The sequence below is a fragment of the Fundulus heteroclitus genome, chromosome 3 (genome assembly GCF_011125445.2).
Source record: "Fundulus heteroclitus isolate FHET01 chromosome 3, MU-UCD_Fhet_4.1, whole genome shotgun sequence".
NCBI classification, from domain to species: Eukaryota; Metazoa; Chordata; class Actinopteri; order Cyprinodontiformes; family Fundulidae; genus Fundulus; species Fundulus heteroclitus.
In genome coordinates this window covers 32,714,229-32,729,513 of record NC_046363.1, presented here as the reverse complement: position 1 = coordinate 32,729,513, position 15,285 = coordinate 32,714,229, and the positions used below count along the sequence as shown (strand labels likewise).

The 15,285-nt window shown below is 40.3% G+C and overlaps 1 long non-coding RNA gene across 1 annotated transcript; it reads left to right on the top strand.

The window, feature by feature from the left end:
* On the top strand, positions 1–11,236 carry LOC118557873. The gene is made up of 3 exons (XR_004928066.1): positions 1–441; positions 6,432–6,548; positions 11,130–11,236. It is a non-coding gene; the product is annotated as an uncharacterized LOC118557873 (long non-coding RNA).
* Positions 11,237–15,285: the final 4,049 nt, after the last annotated feature.

The window sequence follows — 15,285 nt, the reverse complement described above, 5'->3', positions numbered from 1 at the left end:
AGTCATCCCTCATTTACCTTCTGTCTTTCTGTTGGTTTATCCAATAAAACTCAATAGAATACGTTAATGCTTGTGCTTTTAATGTGAAAAAATGTGAAATAAGAGATATGAGAACTTTTGCGACTGGCTGCAAACTCCACTCAGAAATGGTTGACACTTCATCCAAATCGGGAACAACTGCAGTGCCTACAACTAAAATGTTCTGTGAGTTGCAGCAAAGTGGTGGAAAACATGAATCTGGAGCTATAATAATAGCTCCCTGTTCTTAAAATCAGTGCATACACTGTCCTTTTTTTTTTGTTTATCAATTTTGAGAAGCATGTCACCTTGATTTTATCTACAAGGTGTTGTGTGCCAGGAAAAAAAAAAAACATAGATGGGATCAAGAGTCATGAATACATAATGCGGGAATGTTGACGGTCCTTCTAGCATCAAAAGCTGGTAAGAACATCTCTCCCTTTATGCTTCATGCCACAACAAATCTTCTATCCGTTACCATGTTTTGTTATTCAGTCCCACAGAACCAGGCTGACTTGGACCATTACTTTCTGGTTTACAATATAAACCGCAAACTATACCTTCCTGATTGTTAATTTAAAGGTATATAGCCACGTTTTATGCTTTAAAATAAAAAAAATAAGGCTATATACACCAAATGTTTTAACAGTCCTTTTTCAGGCTAAATATAGCCCTACAAGAAGCACGATGAGCAGATTCAATTCAATTTTCAAATTCAATTTTATTCACTGTATAGAGCGCCAATTCATGATACATGTCATCTCAAGGTACTTTCCAAAGTCAAATTCAATCAGATTATACAGATTGGATCATATTATACAGATTGGTCAAAAAGTTTCCCATCTAAGGAAACAGATTGCATCAAGTCTTGACAAGCAGCATTCACTCCTCCTGGAGAAGCGTAGAGCCACAGGGACAGTCGTCTGCATTGTTGATGGCTTTACAGCAATCCCTCATTCTGAGCAAGCATGAAGCGACAGTGGAAAGAAAAACACGAAGGAAAACCTCCAGCAGAACCAGAACCAGGCACAGTGCGCACGGTCATCTGCCTCGACCGACTGGGGGTCAGAGAAGACAGAGCAGAGACACAGAAAGCACAGAAGCACACATTGACCCAGGAATCTATTATACGTTATATGGTAATAATGGATGACTTGTCTTCCCTGGATGATGTCACAGCTAACAGAGCGCCAGACCAGGTGTACCTACTATGAAGAAAAAAAATGACAGAGAACAAAAAGTTAAAAGCTGAAATGACAACAAGTAACGCAGATTGGAGAACAGTAGGAGAACTCAGCAGAGTGAGAGAAATAGACCCTGATGTCCTCCAGTAGCGTAAGGCTATAGCAGCATAACTATAGAGGTAGCTCAGTTCAACCTAAGCCACTCTAACTATAAGCTTGGTCAGAAAGGAAGGTTTTAAGCCTGGTCTTAAAAGTAAACAGGGTGTCTGCCTCATGGACCAGATATAAACAAGCATGGCGTCATCTACTGGCAGTATCCCTCAACTATCATAATGCCAGTTTGCTTAATTCATAAATTACTTGTAAATAATGCCAGACTGAGCCTGACCCTCTGCACTGCTTTGCAGTAACGAGGCAGCTCGCCGTGACTGAAGTGACTAAGTGTTATTAATTAAATAAACCGATCTACAGCAACTTTAAGAACGTCATATCAGAACATTTACTCATGTCAATCAACTCTGCGTTGACATCTGAACAATTAGCAGGTTTAGCGTCTGCTTCAGTGAACACCAACATTCATACTGTATTCCCAGCAACATTCCAGTCTTTTCCCTCTCGTAATCATATATATATATATATATATATATATATTGCGCTTTTCCTCCCTGGATCTTGGACCATTCTTCATTGGTTTGCTGGGAGATGCTAATAGCTGTTAGCTGCTTCCTTGTTTTATCCCCTGCTGTGCATGTGCAGTGTCGTACTTCAGTTACTATCATAAATAAACACAAATGGCTTTATTTACTAACAAACTGTGCAAAATCTAAGCATAAAACACCAAATAACAACTAATATGACAGCAGGACGTGATAATCTTTCATAAAAACTTTGTATGCAACCAGAGTGAGCTACTGAGGCATAAATTTAAAAAGTCAAACAACGTGGCTATGCACCTTTAAGTTTAAATACAGACGTGCTTTAAAAAGTGAAAGGACTCAAACTCCATGAAATGGAAAGAAAAGTCTTTCGGTGTCTAATTTCTGTCAAAGGTCAAAGCAGGTGAATCTTCACAACACGTGGCGTAATAATCTGTTCTGGTCAATCTCAGCGCCCTGTCTGCTGCATCGTGACGCCTCCCCCCTCCAACATGCTCATATCCACTAACATTCAGATAACCGCTTCATCCGAGAGCGAGCTCTTCACCTCCCTGCTGCGTCTTGGATAGGATCACAAAATTTTACCCTCGTGTGTGGAAAGGCAGGGTTTACTTTTTTTTACAGAGTGGACGGTTGCTCAATTAGCCAATAGTCTGAATGTTCCACACCAGAATAGATGTGAATGTAAAGACACTCATTTGAGAACATGAAGACAGGATGAGGCATGTGTTGGATGGCTAAAGAGGCGTGTCGTGGATCCCCACTGCGCTATTTCCCAGTACCGGTGCCCGGTCCCGTATCAGAAATACTTGTGCGACATTAATGTGATAGAGAAGGTCAAGGCCCTGATGACCCAGGATATCAGGTTAAAACAAATGTTTTTCTCTTTCAAACTGCAAGTGCCGGTGACTTGATTGACGCAGAGAAACCTTAGTAAGCAGGCCAGCTGCTAAAACCAGACTAAAATACTGTAGTACATCTCATTTAATAAAACTTTAATATAAAATACCATCAAGTGCTTCTGTTAAAGAGCAAAGCAGAGAATATCAGAGAAATGAATCACCATTTAAACTGACAAAATCCTTCTACTGCAGCACTTTTCTAAATGACATTTAGGTTTTTCTCTCATTTTAAGAGTGGTTGTATGAATTATTTAAATGAACTGGGAGTCCCTACTCAAAGTAGGCAGCTATCATCACTCTTAAAATCTTAAAGAAGCTTGAAGAAGGACTAAGCTTGAGTAACACCAAAAGAGTTAATTTCTACCTTACAAAGCAATGCCTATGATTGTAAACTATGAGTAATTTCAATGTCTCACCCTTGTATCATACAATTATTCACATTATTACTACATTTCCTCAACCAAGCAGGTTGAGTGAAATTGCACAGTGGTGGCAAAACAGTTAAACTATTATTTGATGACTTAAAATCTGTTCATTAGGAGCTAATTTCTCCAAGAAGACACTCTAACACAGATAGAACTACAATCTTTTAATGCTAAAAGCGTTATTAAACACACACCATGCTAGCATATTAACTTAAATCAGCTATTACCCATAATATTTTCACAGAAAACATATTGATAGTTATACTGTGTTACCAGTCTTCATTATGGTTTTCTACCACGACCAGATACTATTTAAAGTATTGTGGTTTTACGAATGATTATGGCTACATATTTCCCTAAATTCCAGCTGGAGCCTTTTGACTAACTCTGAGCTGGAACTCCTGAAATAGTTTTTGAAAGTACCAAAGGTGAAGTAGCTCAAAACAACGAACTTGGAAAGCACTCGGTCCGTCTTTGAAGGCATTGGTCAGCTTAAACCTGATAAAATGATTGAATTGGATAGATCGCTTCCTTCATCTACAATTCTCAAGAGCTACCGTCCTGCGACTTTAGATAAATTCTTGCTCTGACAGCCCTGGAGCAAACAAATAGCTAATTACCAGGGCTCTGCAGAACTTGATGACAGGTTCAGGAGCCAGTTCAGTCTGATTCAGGTGTGGCGGAGCAAGGATTCATCTAAAATCTGTGGGATAACAGCTGTCGGTGACTGGAGTTGGAGACCCCTGTTCTGAAGGGCTAATTTAAAACCGGTTCTCACATCAGTTTCCGAGCACCCTTTGTCCTCTTCAGAGTAACAGCCCTGTAGGGCGTCAAAGGGGCGGGACACTGGTTGAGCTCTGCTCGCCAGTCCTTTGCAGAGTCAACAAAGGAAGAAATCGCCATGCGAGCACACTCTCTCACCTAAGGCCAATTTAGGGTGACCAATTAACTAAACAAGCATGCTTTTTATTGACTGTGGGAAAACGCCAGAGGATGCAGAAAAAAAAACCTATGTACACACAAAGTTCTTGGGTGACACTACTGATCACTTGACTGTGAAGCTCCAAAACAGCCAGCAAGTACTGAAAATGTTCAGCTTATCTCATTTGCTTTTCCCCTCCTTGCCATTTCATATCTGTGCAGTTCTGGTTGTCCCAGGGAGTCACTAACGACATCCGCTCACATCCACCAGGGCGACGTTTCATAACTTGTTTGATCACCAACAATTTGAAATCACTTTCAGTAATTTAGCAAAAAGGTAGTCACTTCCTCTAATTTTGCTTTAATCAGAGGTTATAATCTATCATGTCTCTGCCCAAAGCAGAGATGAGAACCAAAATGATATAAATAGCGTGTAAATGCTTTACTGCTGGAAAAAAAGAGAAAATGACAGGTGCGAAAAGGGTCTGTACAAAAAAAGTAAAGGGGTATAAGGGTAATGCATGGGCACAAAATGGGATCAAAGGTCACCAATGGTCTAAAATTATGTTGTCAAGGAGCTAGGGGTCAGATTACAAGTTTTGTTTATGCAAAAGGAAGCAAGTGAAAAATGTAAATGTATTACATCATATGGTTTGCTGGAAAGCGCTGGGCTCTAAATTAAACAAGAATGAAGACGGCCCATAGAGCAAAGCATGCACAGCGCCATCACAGCAGTTTGGTTCGGATCGCTCGCAGTCATGCAAAGATCAAGAAAGTGTAGCAGATTTGTAGGACCCTGAGAAACAAAAGATGACCGACACACATGTCCCTGTGTGACGAAATCTATTTTGGTGACATCCGTGTTGCAAAAAAAAGCTTCTGCTTACACATTTGTTCCATCGCGTTTAATAGGGCTATGCAGCGCTTGAGTTTCAGCACAGGCCCATATTGTCATGCCAGCAGTTGTGTAACACCTTCAAGCAGCTCCGCTTCGCTTTCAGAGCGGGTTTTTTTTTTTTTTTTTATTGTCGTCATGTTTCCATCATCAAACTGGCTTCAGGCTCCGGTTTTACAAAGGAACTCATAAAGTTACAAGGGCCAACTTTTTTTAACGGCTTGAAATAAATGTCGTTGGATGGGACATGGGAAACAAGATGACAGCGCTGCACTTATCATATCAACTTTCTTTGTCAATCAGCTCTTCAAAGCAAAATCTAATTACAAATCTCTCTGAGGAGGGGTTGTTAGAGACAATTAGAGACAACATTCTCTTTTTTAGTACATGTACGTGGAAACTAAAAATATGACTGCAATAAAAAGGGAATATGTGATGTGAAACTAATGTGTAAGCTTCTATTTTCCACCATAGTGTTTTGTTCTGATTTTTGTTTTTCAGATCTACTTTTAGTTAAAGCTGGCTCTTCAAATCATGCCCCCATGCAAAAATAGTCTTCCTGTTGTGAAGTATTACTGGTATGTGCAGGAACATTTGGCAGCATGATGCAACGTTTTTATTTTAGTGAGGCTTTGTTCCAGGATTTGGATTTGAGTGTTTGACTTTACCTGCTGTAAAATACAACTCAAACACTTTTTTTTTTAAATGCACCTGATAGTTTTGGTGCTGACATGCATGTGCATTTGCATGGTTCTAAGAATGCAAGGTCACCATTGCTCTGCAGCAACAGCGTTGACAGCAAGTCTCACCTTCAACTCCCAACCCCTTCTTTTAAGTTCTCTATGCAGCACCTTTTTTTTTTTCAACCATAAAACCTGTTCAAACCAGCAGAGAAGTGATTACATCCAGGTTTTACGTAGCGAAGCTGGAGGCGCTGCCCCAACCGCAAGGCCTGTCATTTCGCTCGTCAGGATTTTAAAGTTCGGAAAAGACACACTGGGTCACACAGCAGAGATTTTTAACCAACAGAACTAAAAAAAAATCACTGCCATGCAGAAGCGAAAGACTCACAATAACACTTGGAACATCTCACGTCGATGTAGATCATTTTACAGTTTTAAAAAAAATACCTCAGGGGTTATGTAGCATAAAACAAATGGAGCATGCTCAGTAATGACAATGAGCGGACATGGAGAAAGTTTGTGAGGCGATGAGGCCATGTTCTTTGATGTGGAGTTTGTTTTATACATACTGGTCAATAATCAGAAACCTTATCCTGGCCATATCAGTGTATTACTGGTTATGTTTGGCCGCTCCTGGTATGAAAGCGTCTCTGGTAGTGAGCTGTATTTTTGTAGCTAAATCAGCTAAATTTCCTCTTCTTTTTTTTGTCTCTTGACTTTTACAAACCTGCAAACATCCCTGCAAAGCTCGGACAAGTCCAAATATACGCACCTGTTGAAGAAGGAGAATCGCTACCCCGCTTGTGTGTGAGCTACGACAAAACCACCAGAGTCGGTTTCTGGAAACCGCTGCGAGCAAATCAGGTACGATTTAAAATTTAAGCAACAAGGAGCAGAATGATGTCCTTTTATGATCAGTATAAATTAATCAGTGCAGGACTTCTCTGGCTTTCCATCCTTGTCCTCAACCAACAACAGAAAATTGGCCCTTTAAAATGGTCAAGTGCAAAACTAATGCGCTTTAAGGGATTTAAAGAGGCCAATAAACTAAATGTTTACCTCTGTTCTTGGCCAGTAGTGATGTGAAGTTGACAAGTCAGATAAATATAACAGTACGTGATGAGATGCCACTGCTTTAGGTCAGCCTTCCTGTCTTTGAAAGATGAAGGGACTTCTACGAGGATCAAAAAAGTTGATGTTCTTACCTGTTTTTTACCCGTACTTGCTTTGTGTGAGACCATTTGTTTACATGTATAAATATGTAAATAAGTTGACAAAAGATTTGAGACGATGTGTCACACGGTACGTAAATCTACATGAAAATGGAACCTCCATACAAGCAATACCTCAAGTAATTAACACATTTAACACATTTCAGTGGACTTTCAGGAACTTATTTCGTGAAACATTCAGATGCCGCAACACATTGGAAACGTTCGATCCTTTTTCCTTGTGCCAATCCACTTTATAAATGAATTTATGGAATAGTTTGGGTTTTTTTTTTCCTGCATAAATTAGCCTACTTACTGAACATTTGAGCTGCAGCCACTCACAACCAGTTCTGTAGATGTATCCCCAAAATATGAACGCACAGCTTCTCCCATCAACAGGGAGACGATTTTTGTTTGGAAGGTATTTCACAAGACTGCGGCGGCAGTAAATTTCCTGGTGCCGAGTAAAGCCACCGGTTCCAGCTGGACAAAGCCGCTAAGTTTACGGTCCTCATCCGTAGGAATCCCCACGTGTCGCCCCCTCCCCGGCACCTCAAACCTGTCTTCAAATGTTTGATCCAAAATTAACCTGCAGCGGCCTGATTTGCTTCGGTAGGAAGGCGGCGGAGGCTGCTGCCAAGGAAAGATTAGATGCAGCGATTCAGATGACCCATGAGATGACATGCGGGGATTAGAAACCAAGAGCTATCATTCGGCTCAGGATTCTCTTTATAGCAGCTTTGGGTGTGGAACCCCTGGTCGACAACATGGTGTAACTGCAACTTTATCGGGTGCTGCGTGATGCCGCCATGACAGATAGGGAAATGGGGGGAAAGGGCGACGAAAGAGGTGGCGGTAAACGGAGCAGGGCAACTGTTGTTTGGATCTGATGAACACGCGTGGCGGCTGTCCAGGCATTTGTTTAGCGTAAGCCAAGTTTAAAGAGCTGTTATTGAATTTGATGTGTACACTCAATACAGACCCCAGCATGCCAGCTCGCAATAATAAAGCCAAAAGGCTGCAGGTAGAAGCAGCCGGCGTGCAGAAAATGTCCCCCGATGTCGGTATTAAATCTAACTTTACCTCGACTCAGCAGACTGACACCGAGTATAACTCGAAGAAAGCCTTGGCGCTGGAGCGCAAACATGTGCCAATGGTTAAACGAATGTAACGCCACATGCTGCCGTTCACCTCGGATACGAGGACCCGATGAACTGATGGTAAATTCCTCAGCCTGCTGTGAAGGTTTAGGCAGACAAGTACATTTAGTAAGACACACAACAAATTTTATGTTATAACCTCTTCAAGGCAAAACTTAACCCTTCCTAAAAAAGTGGCTGTAAAAAGACAAGTATTAAAAATCTAAACATATTTCATGTTTCTTTGGAGGTCATTTTGATTAAACTGGTTTGTTCCTTTTTTCTTCCTCTTTCATTGCTAATAATTGTGTGTAGCTGTCTGTGTGTTTGCCACTGTCACACCCGAATTTCCCCATTGCAGGACAACAAAGGAATTCTTATCTTATCTTATGTAGCTATTCAAATGGAAAACGATTTCCCTTGTGAAAATGTGAATAAACAGAGTCCACCTGTGTGTAAGTTAATCTCAGTATAAATGTAGCGTTTCTGTGAAGGGCGTAGAGGTTCGACGGGGAACATTAGTGCACAAGCAACATCATGGAGACCAGGGAACAAAGAGAACATATCAGAAAGCATTTTTAAATTAATCATCTGAGAATTATCGGAGAAGCAACCATGAGTATCCTGGTCAGCCAGACTGACTTAAACGCGTCCTCACTAAGACTAAGAAAGTAGGGAACATCATCCCAGTTCTAAAGTCCTTCCACTGGCTCCCTGTATGTCAGAGAATACACTTTAAAATACTTCCTTTAGTCTATAAATCACTGAATGGTTCAGCACCTAATTCAATTCAATTCAATTCAATTTTATTTATATAGCGCCAAATCATGAAACATGTCATCTCAAGGCACTTTATAAAGTCAAGTTCAATCATATTATACAGATTGGTCAAAAATGTCCTATATAAGGAAACCAGTTGATTGCATCAAAGTCCCAACAAGCAGCATTCACTCCTGGAGAAGCGTAGAGCTACAGGGAGAGTCATCTGCATTGTACATGGCTTTGCTGCAATCCCTCATACTGAGCAAGCATGAAGCGACAGTGGGAAGAAAAACCACCCATTAACGGGAAGGAAAAACCTCCGGCAGAACCGGGCTCAGTATGAACGGTCATCTGCCTCGACCGACTGGGGTTACAGAAGACAGAACAGAGACACAACAAGAGAAACAAACAAGCACAGAAGCACACATTGATCTAGTAATCTGTTCTACATTAGATGGAAGTAGCGGGTGAGCCGTCTTCTCTGGATGATGTCACAGTTAACAGAACGCCAGACCAGGTGTACCTACTATGAAGAAAAGAGAGAGAGCAAAAAGTTAAACGCTGAAATGACGACAGTCATTTCAATGTAATACAATGCAAAACTGGAGAACAGTAGACTGAAGAACAGTAGAAATCAGTAGAGTGAGAAAATTAGACACCTAAATACATCACAGACTTGTTATCAGTGTATCAACCATCCAGACCACTAAGGTCTTCTAGCTCAAGTCTACTCTGCATCCCCAGAACCAGAACCAAACATGGAGAAGCAGCATTTAGTTTTTCTGCTCCACTAATCTGGAGAAAACTCCCATAGGACTATAAAAGTGCTGAAATCCTGAGTTCCTTTAAATCAAGGCTAAAAACCTATTTGCTTAGAGTTGCCTTTAAATGTTAATGTTGAAGTTTGTAGTCCAACTCGTCTTGTTCTGTATCTGACCTGCTGCTGTTGTTCCAATTTTCTTTCCTGTTTTTTTTTTTTTTTTCATGTACAGCAGTTTGAATCGTCTTAGTACTCAAAAGTGCTTTATAAAAAAAAACTTGCCTTGCCTTAAACGGAGCGTAAGTCAGTCTGGTAAGGCTTCATATTCTCCGGACTGAAACAGACAGGACCAGTCAAAGCGCAGAAAGCGGGACTTTACGTTGCATCACTCTCAGCGGCAGAATAACCCACAATGCAACAGCGCTTTTTACTGTAACCATAACAGTCAAGATACATAACGGAGATTTTTCTTGCTTGGTGCTTTGGAAAATTAAACTCCATGTGTGTACACCAGGTATCCTCAGATTTTTTCAGACACGTCACATCTGTAGTTATCTGATTGGTTCTAACCTGTTGACGCTGACCCTGTTAGTCCCGCCCTTAAAATCGGGCTCTACCAGCTCCTTCCCAGGCCGTATACTCAGCGTAAATCAGCCTGGCTGGCCAGGCTAAGCCGTGAGGCCCACGCTAACCCTGGAGGACCTGCAGAGTTGTGCAGCTCAGGTGGGAGAATCTGCTTCATGGTGGACTTCACACATCTAGATTCTTTGGAAAAGTGGCCAGAAGAAAGCAACTGTTTAAAGAAAGCTACAAGAAGGACTGTTTATAGTTTGACACAAGCCATGTGGGAGAGCGTGATCTGGTCAAATGACATTAAAACGACAGTTGTCGGCCCCCATGCATACCACTACATGTGGCATTAAACGACACGGCGCCTCATATGGACACACCGTGTCCATGTTGGCACATGGTGGTGGCAGCATGGTGTTGTGGGGATGCTTTTCTACATCTCAGACGGGAAAGCAGCTCAGAATTAACGGGAAGACGGATGAAGGTGACTATAGGTCTTCGTGGAAGAAAACCTGTTAAGCTGGGCATACACTGTACCATTTTTTGCCCTTTTTGGGCCGATTCTTCAGTCGTGCAGTTTCAGCTGCATCGTGTCGTATACAGGAAATAACGAGGGGCGATTAGCCTCTCACGACCACCTCGTGATCAGGAACCGGACGGTCGGAGGAAAATCAAGCATGTTTGAAATTCAGTCGCCCTTGTGAGGTGATCGTGAGCGCCTCCTGCTGCTGAAGCAGAGCTACGAGCGTCTACGAGCCGATTTCCCCCAACCTCGTGCACTGCACATGTGCAAACAACGGAATTCTTCTTCTTCTCAGACAAAAACATAGGAGTGGAGAGAAGCAAGGCGACGGTACGTGTGACATGGTTTCAAATTACTGAGGAGCGACTCGTTAAATTGCCAAGGCAGCACATTTCGTTCTAGTAAACCTCAGATTTAACGGTGAGCATCGACACTTCCGTCTTTTTCTTCTTCTACTGTTTATATTTGGCTTCCGGATAGACGAGTCCGAGTAGCGCCATCTTCCTACGGGGCTGAGCTCGACGTGGCTTTTGGACGTACAGTGTGAGCAGTCAGATCGCATCAGAGCATCGGGCCGTACAGTGTAAGAACAGGAATGGTGAGCTGTGAACTTTTATATCTTGCAGTTCTGTCGTACAGTTTAAGCTGTATCTGAGTACGACTGAAAATATCATCAGTGTATGCCCATCATTAGATACCGCAGGACTTGAGACTGGGCAGCGGGTTGATCTTCCAGCAGGACAGCAACCCTAATTTCAGCATACAAACAGAGGTACAATGGAATGGTTTAAATCATTACTATTACTTTATAATTATGCTCTACTTCATGTTGGTATATTACCTGTACTGTCAATAAAATGTATAAAAATATGTGGCTGTAATCCAACATAACATGAAAGATTTTAGGCCTCACAGATTCTTTTGCAAGGTACTTTAAGTACGGTGCTGTCAGAACATGTAAGATAATCCTGAAACCTGAGCGTTATGCCCAAAGGTCTATAGGCTCACTGTTTGGGGCGGGACATTACATAAAGGCCAAACAAGCTGAGTACTTCTTATCAACTTTAAGTTAGTTTACTAATAGGACTAAGTTAGAGGCAAAGGAAAGAGAAACAGGCAATCAAAAAGGAAATTAACCCAGACAAAGAAGCTGTCTGTAAAATATTCCCATAGATAAAGTGCTAAGCAGGTCAGAGATAGCTACCTTTATGTCAGAAAACCTCTTTCATACCTTTTGCAAACTTCCGTCACATTTTACACAACTTTCAATGACATAGATAACTCTCAAGGGGCAGCAAAGTAGAGAGTCGGACGCATTGAAAAGGCACGGAGTGAGAGTCTATAATTCCCAAACCACGGCCTATTTCCAGCTCTGGCTCCCACAGCCGCGGCTGTTTTTAAAGCATTCCCCAGCAGCAGAGTCAGGAAATCAGAGTCTGTCCGTTTGTACAGCGGCTGAATGAAAACAGTGCCCATCCAAACCATGAGGGGATTAAAACAACAATCTCAGGATGTGGATCTTAATTAACAAAGGGAGCTGTCGGAATCAGACTGAATGGGTTCAGAAAAGGGGCTTTAAACGATGAGGAAGAGCTTTTCCTGTTTGTGGGACTTCTTCAAATGTTCATTGACTCAACCTGGAACAAAAACAAGCTTTTTTTTTATTTCAGTCATAGAGTCTAAACATAGAGACTGGACACAATTCAATAATAATAATAATAATAATAATAATACAAATAGCTGCACATTTCAATAGAAAAATCTATTAGCCATTCATTTATTTTTCAGTCTGTATAAACCAGGTTGTTTCATTCCTTTATTTCATAAAACAAATTGAGGTTTTGAATTTGTTTTTGTTATGAAATAGTTAAAATTGCTTTTTGTCTAGCTAAAATAAATGTCGACAGGGGAAGAATAAACGGGAAGTAGTTTTGTGCCAGACAAAAAAGCGGAAATAAGTTAAGGATGATGAAACAAGTTATAAATCTTTCAAACCTAGGGGGAAAAATAGCTTAATTATTTTGCTTGATTAATTTATTTTATTTTAATTTTTGCTGAACAAAATGATGAGTGGTGCACAAAGATCTCTCTTGGGATATAGGATAAAGTGCTTTGCTGAAAAAGCTTTTCCAACCTTTTGACAGCAGGGCACATTTCAGAAATTTAACCGCCAATCTGCAAATGAAATAGTGCCTGAAGAACTTAAAGAAGTCATTTGATCAGGTTTTCAGAATTTCTAAATGGTTATACAATAAAAACGGACAAAAACAGACTAGAACAAATTAGATGCTGGTTAGATCTATCCTTTTGAAAGACCCTATAATGACCACATTTCAGTTATTTTGTAGAAGTCACCTGATTTTAGGGCAAATTTTCTTGTTACTTTGAAGAGATCATCATGGCGTCCTCTTCCAGGGCCGTTGGAAGAAAGAGACGTCCTCTTCATCATACATCCTTCACCACACTTAAAACTGCGGCTAAGTTTGGGGTCATTTTTAACTATACTGGGCATACAGGGCATGAGCTACTTTTCCACATATTCATCATCATCATTCTGCATTCATTGTTGCTGAAAAGCTTTGTTTTAAGTCATATGTGACCAAAGCATGATTCCAGTTTATAGTCCTAATAGCTTTTAGGATCCTCTACATGTTTATGATAATAAGACAGAAAACAATTTTCCTGGCAGATATTTTCTCACACCCTTTATTTCTGTTCTTGTGCAAGGTGACAACACAAACGTATGTCCTGATCCAACCTCATTTGTCTCAGTTTCAGTGATTTTATATGTATTATTATTGCAGTAGATATGGGTAAGTTTGGGTGAGTTGCTTTTTCCTGGCTGTTCAAGGTCCTCACACGTATCGTACCTGAGTAGCATGTTTGTTTGTTTTTTGGCTTTTTTGTGCATATTTGTCATATGCTATCTATATTTCAGGTGAAAAAAGCCAGGGATTATTAAGTCCTTGATGTTTTAATCAATTTAAGGATTAAAGAATTAAGTCCACTGATTACACTTATTTAACACCAAACTCTTTTCCCCCCATTGTCACTGTATTTAATACGGTTTTTGGTTTTGTCATCATCAGTGTCATTCATTTCACCTGTTGTAAAATAGAACTTTAGATCTTTAATTTCTCTATAACTTTGTGTTTGAAAAGTTTATCAGTGACAAAGTGGTATAAAACAGTGTCTAACTGTTGGCAATCATAACAAAAAAAAAGATGCACTGTAGTTACAATTTCTGGCCACAGGTGGCGATGTTTGGTATTACCAAGCTAAATATATAAACGTCTTTCATAGATAGATAGATAGATAGATAGATAGATAGATAGATAGATAGATAGATAGATAGATAGATAGATAGATAGATAGATAGATAGATAGATAGATAGATAGATAGATAGATAGATAGATAGATAGATAGATAGATAGATAGATAGATAAACTTTATTGTCCCAAAGGGAAATTTGGGTTACAGACATACATGAATTTTAACAGCATACATGTACTTGTGTGTTAAATACAATCAAACCTAAAGTGTATTTTGGGATATATTATCAGCATCGCTTACTGCAGCTAATGGTTATAGAAAAACATCAGCCACAGAGGAAAGATTTATTTGAAAACAGTTTTCTTTTTATTTGGTTTGTTTTGACTGCTATAATTCCATGCTTGGTTACTGTAGATATTAATTATTAATTTAATTGAGGCTGGATGACATCATCTAGAAGTCATTAGGGGGGGAAAAAACTCTGTTGGGAAAGAAATGCTCTTAGATTCAGAGATAAGCAGCTTTGTGGTTAATCCTAACAAAATGAAAGCCATAGGGAGGGGGGTAAAAAGAAACAGATTAAAAGATAAAACATGCAGCTCCACATCAGTGGCATAGCAGACTCATCAGCACAAGGTTATTTATTTTTAATAAAAAGGCAACATTTATTTATTTATTTATTAATCTCTATTATTTGATTGCCTTGGCTTTAGCAGAGAGGAATGGATGCTGTTTATGGTGCTGCAGGGCGGGAATGTCCAGGATCTCAGAGACACTGTGTTCTCTGCACGCAGCACGTTTGACGGCGACCGCAGCAGTGACGCCCCATGTGGAAACTAACCCAGAGTGACCCCCCACCCCCCTCCCCTGGCCAGCAACATGCTTGGGCCTGGCACGTGCACACTGCCATCCCCTCAACATGACTCCAGCGGTGGGTGTTTAAATGTGACCTGATGTGGTCTGTGTACATCTTATGACAATCATGTTTTTATAAAACAAAAACAAGAAAAATGTAAAACTGTATCAATCGTGGGCAACCGTGACAATTTATACCTTACTGTTTTCACAGTGTCTAGGAACTTTAAATTAGTAATCTGCAGCCTTCTGTTTCCATGGGGTGTAAATATGACAAGTCACGGAGGGCCATTTATTTTAAACACTACTGAAAATGAGTAAGACCAGAGCGCATATCATTCGAGTGCACTGCGAAAACGGAACTAAAATTAGTAATATTTTCTTAAAATGTGTGTGTCTGTCCTTGATTTGAGCAGGTAAATGATGATGATCTACCAGTGGAATAAGACTTTTGCACTAAAAATAGGAACAACTCATCTTCATCGTGTTATTTCAAGTGCAGAATGT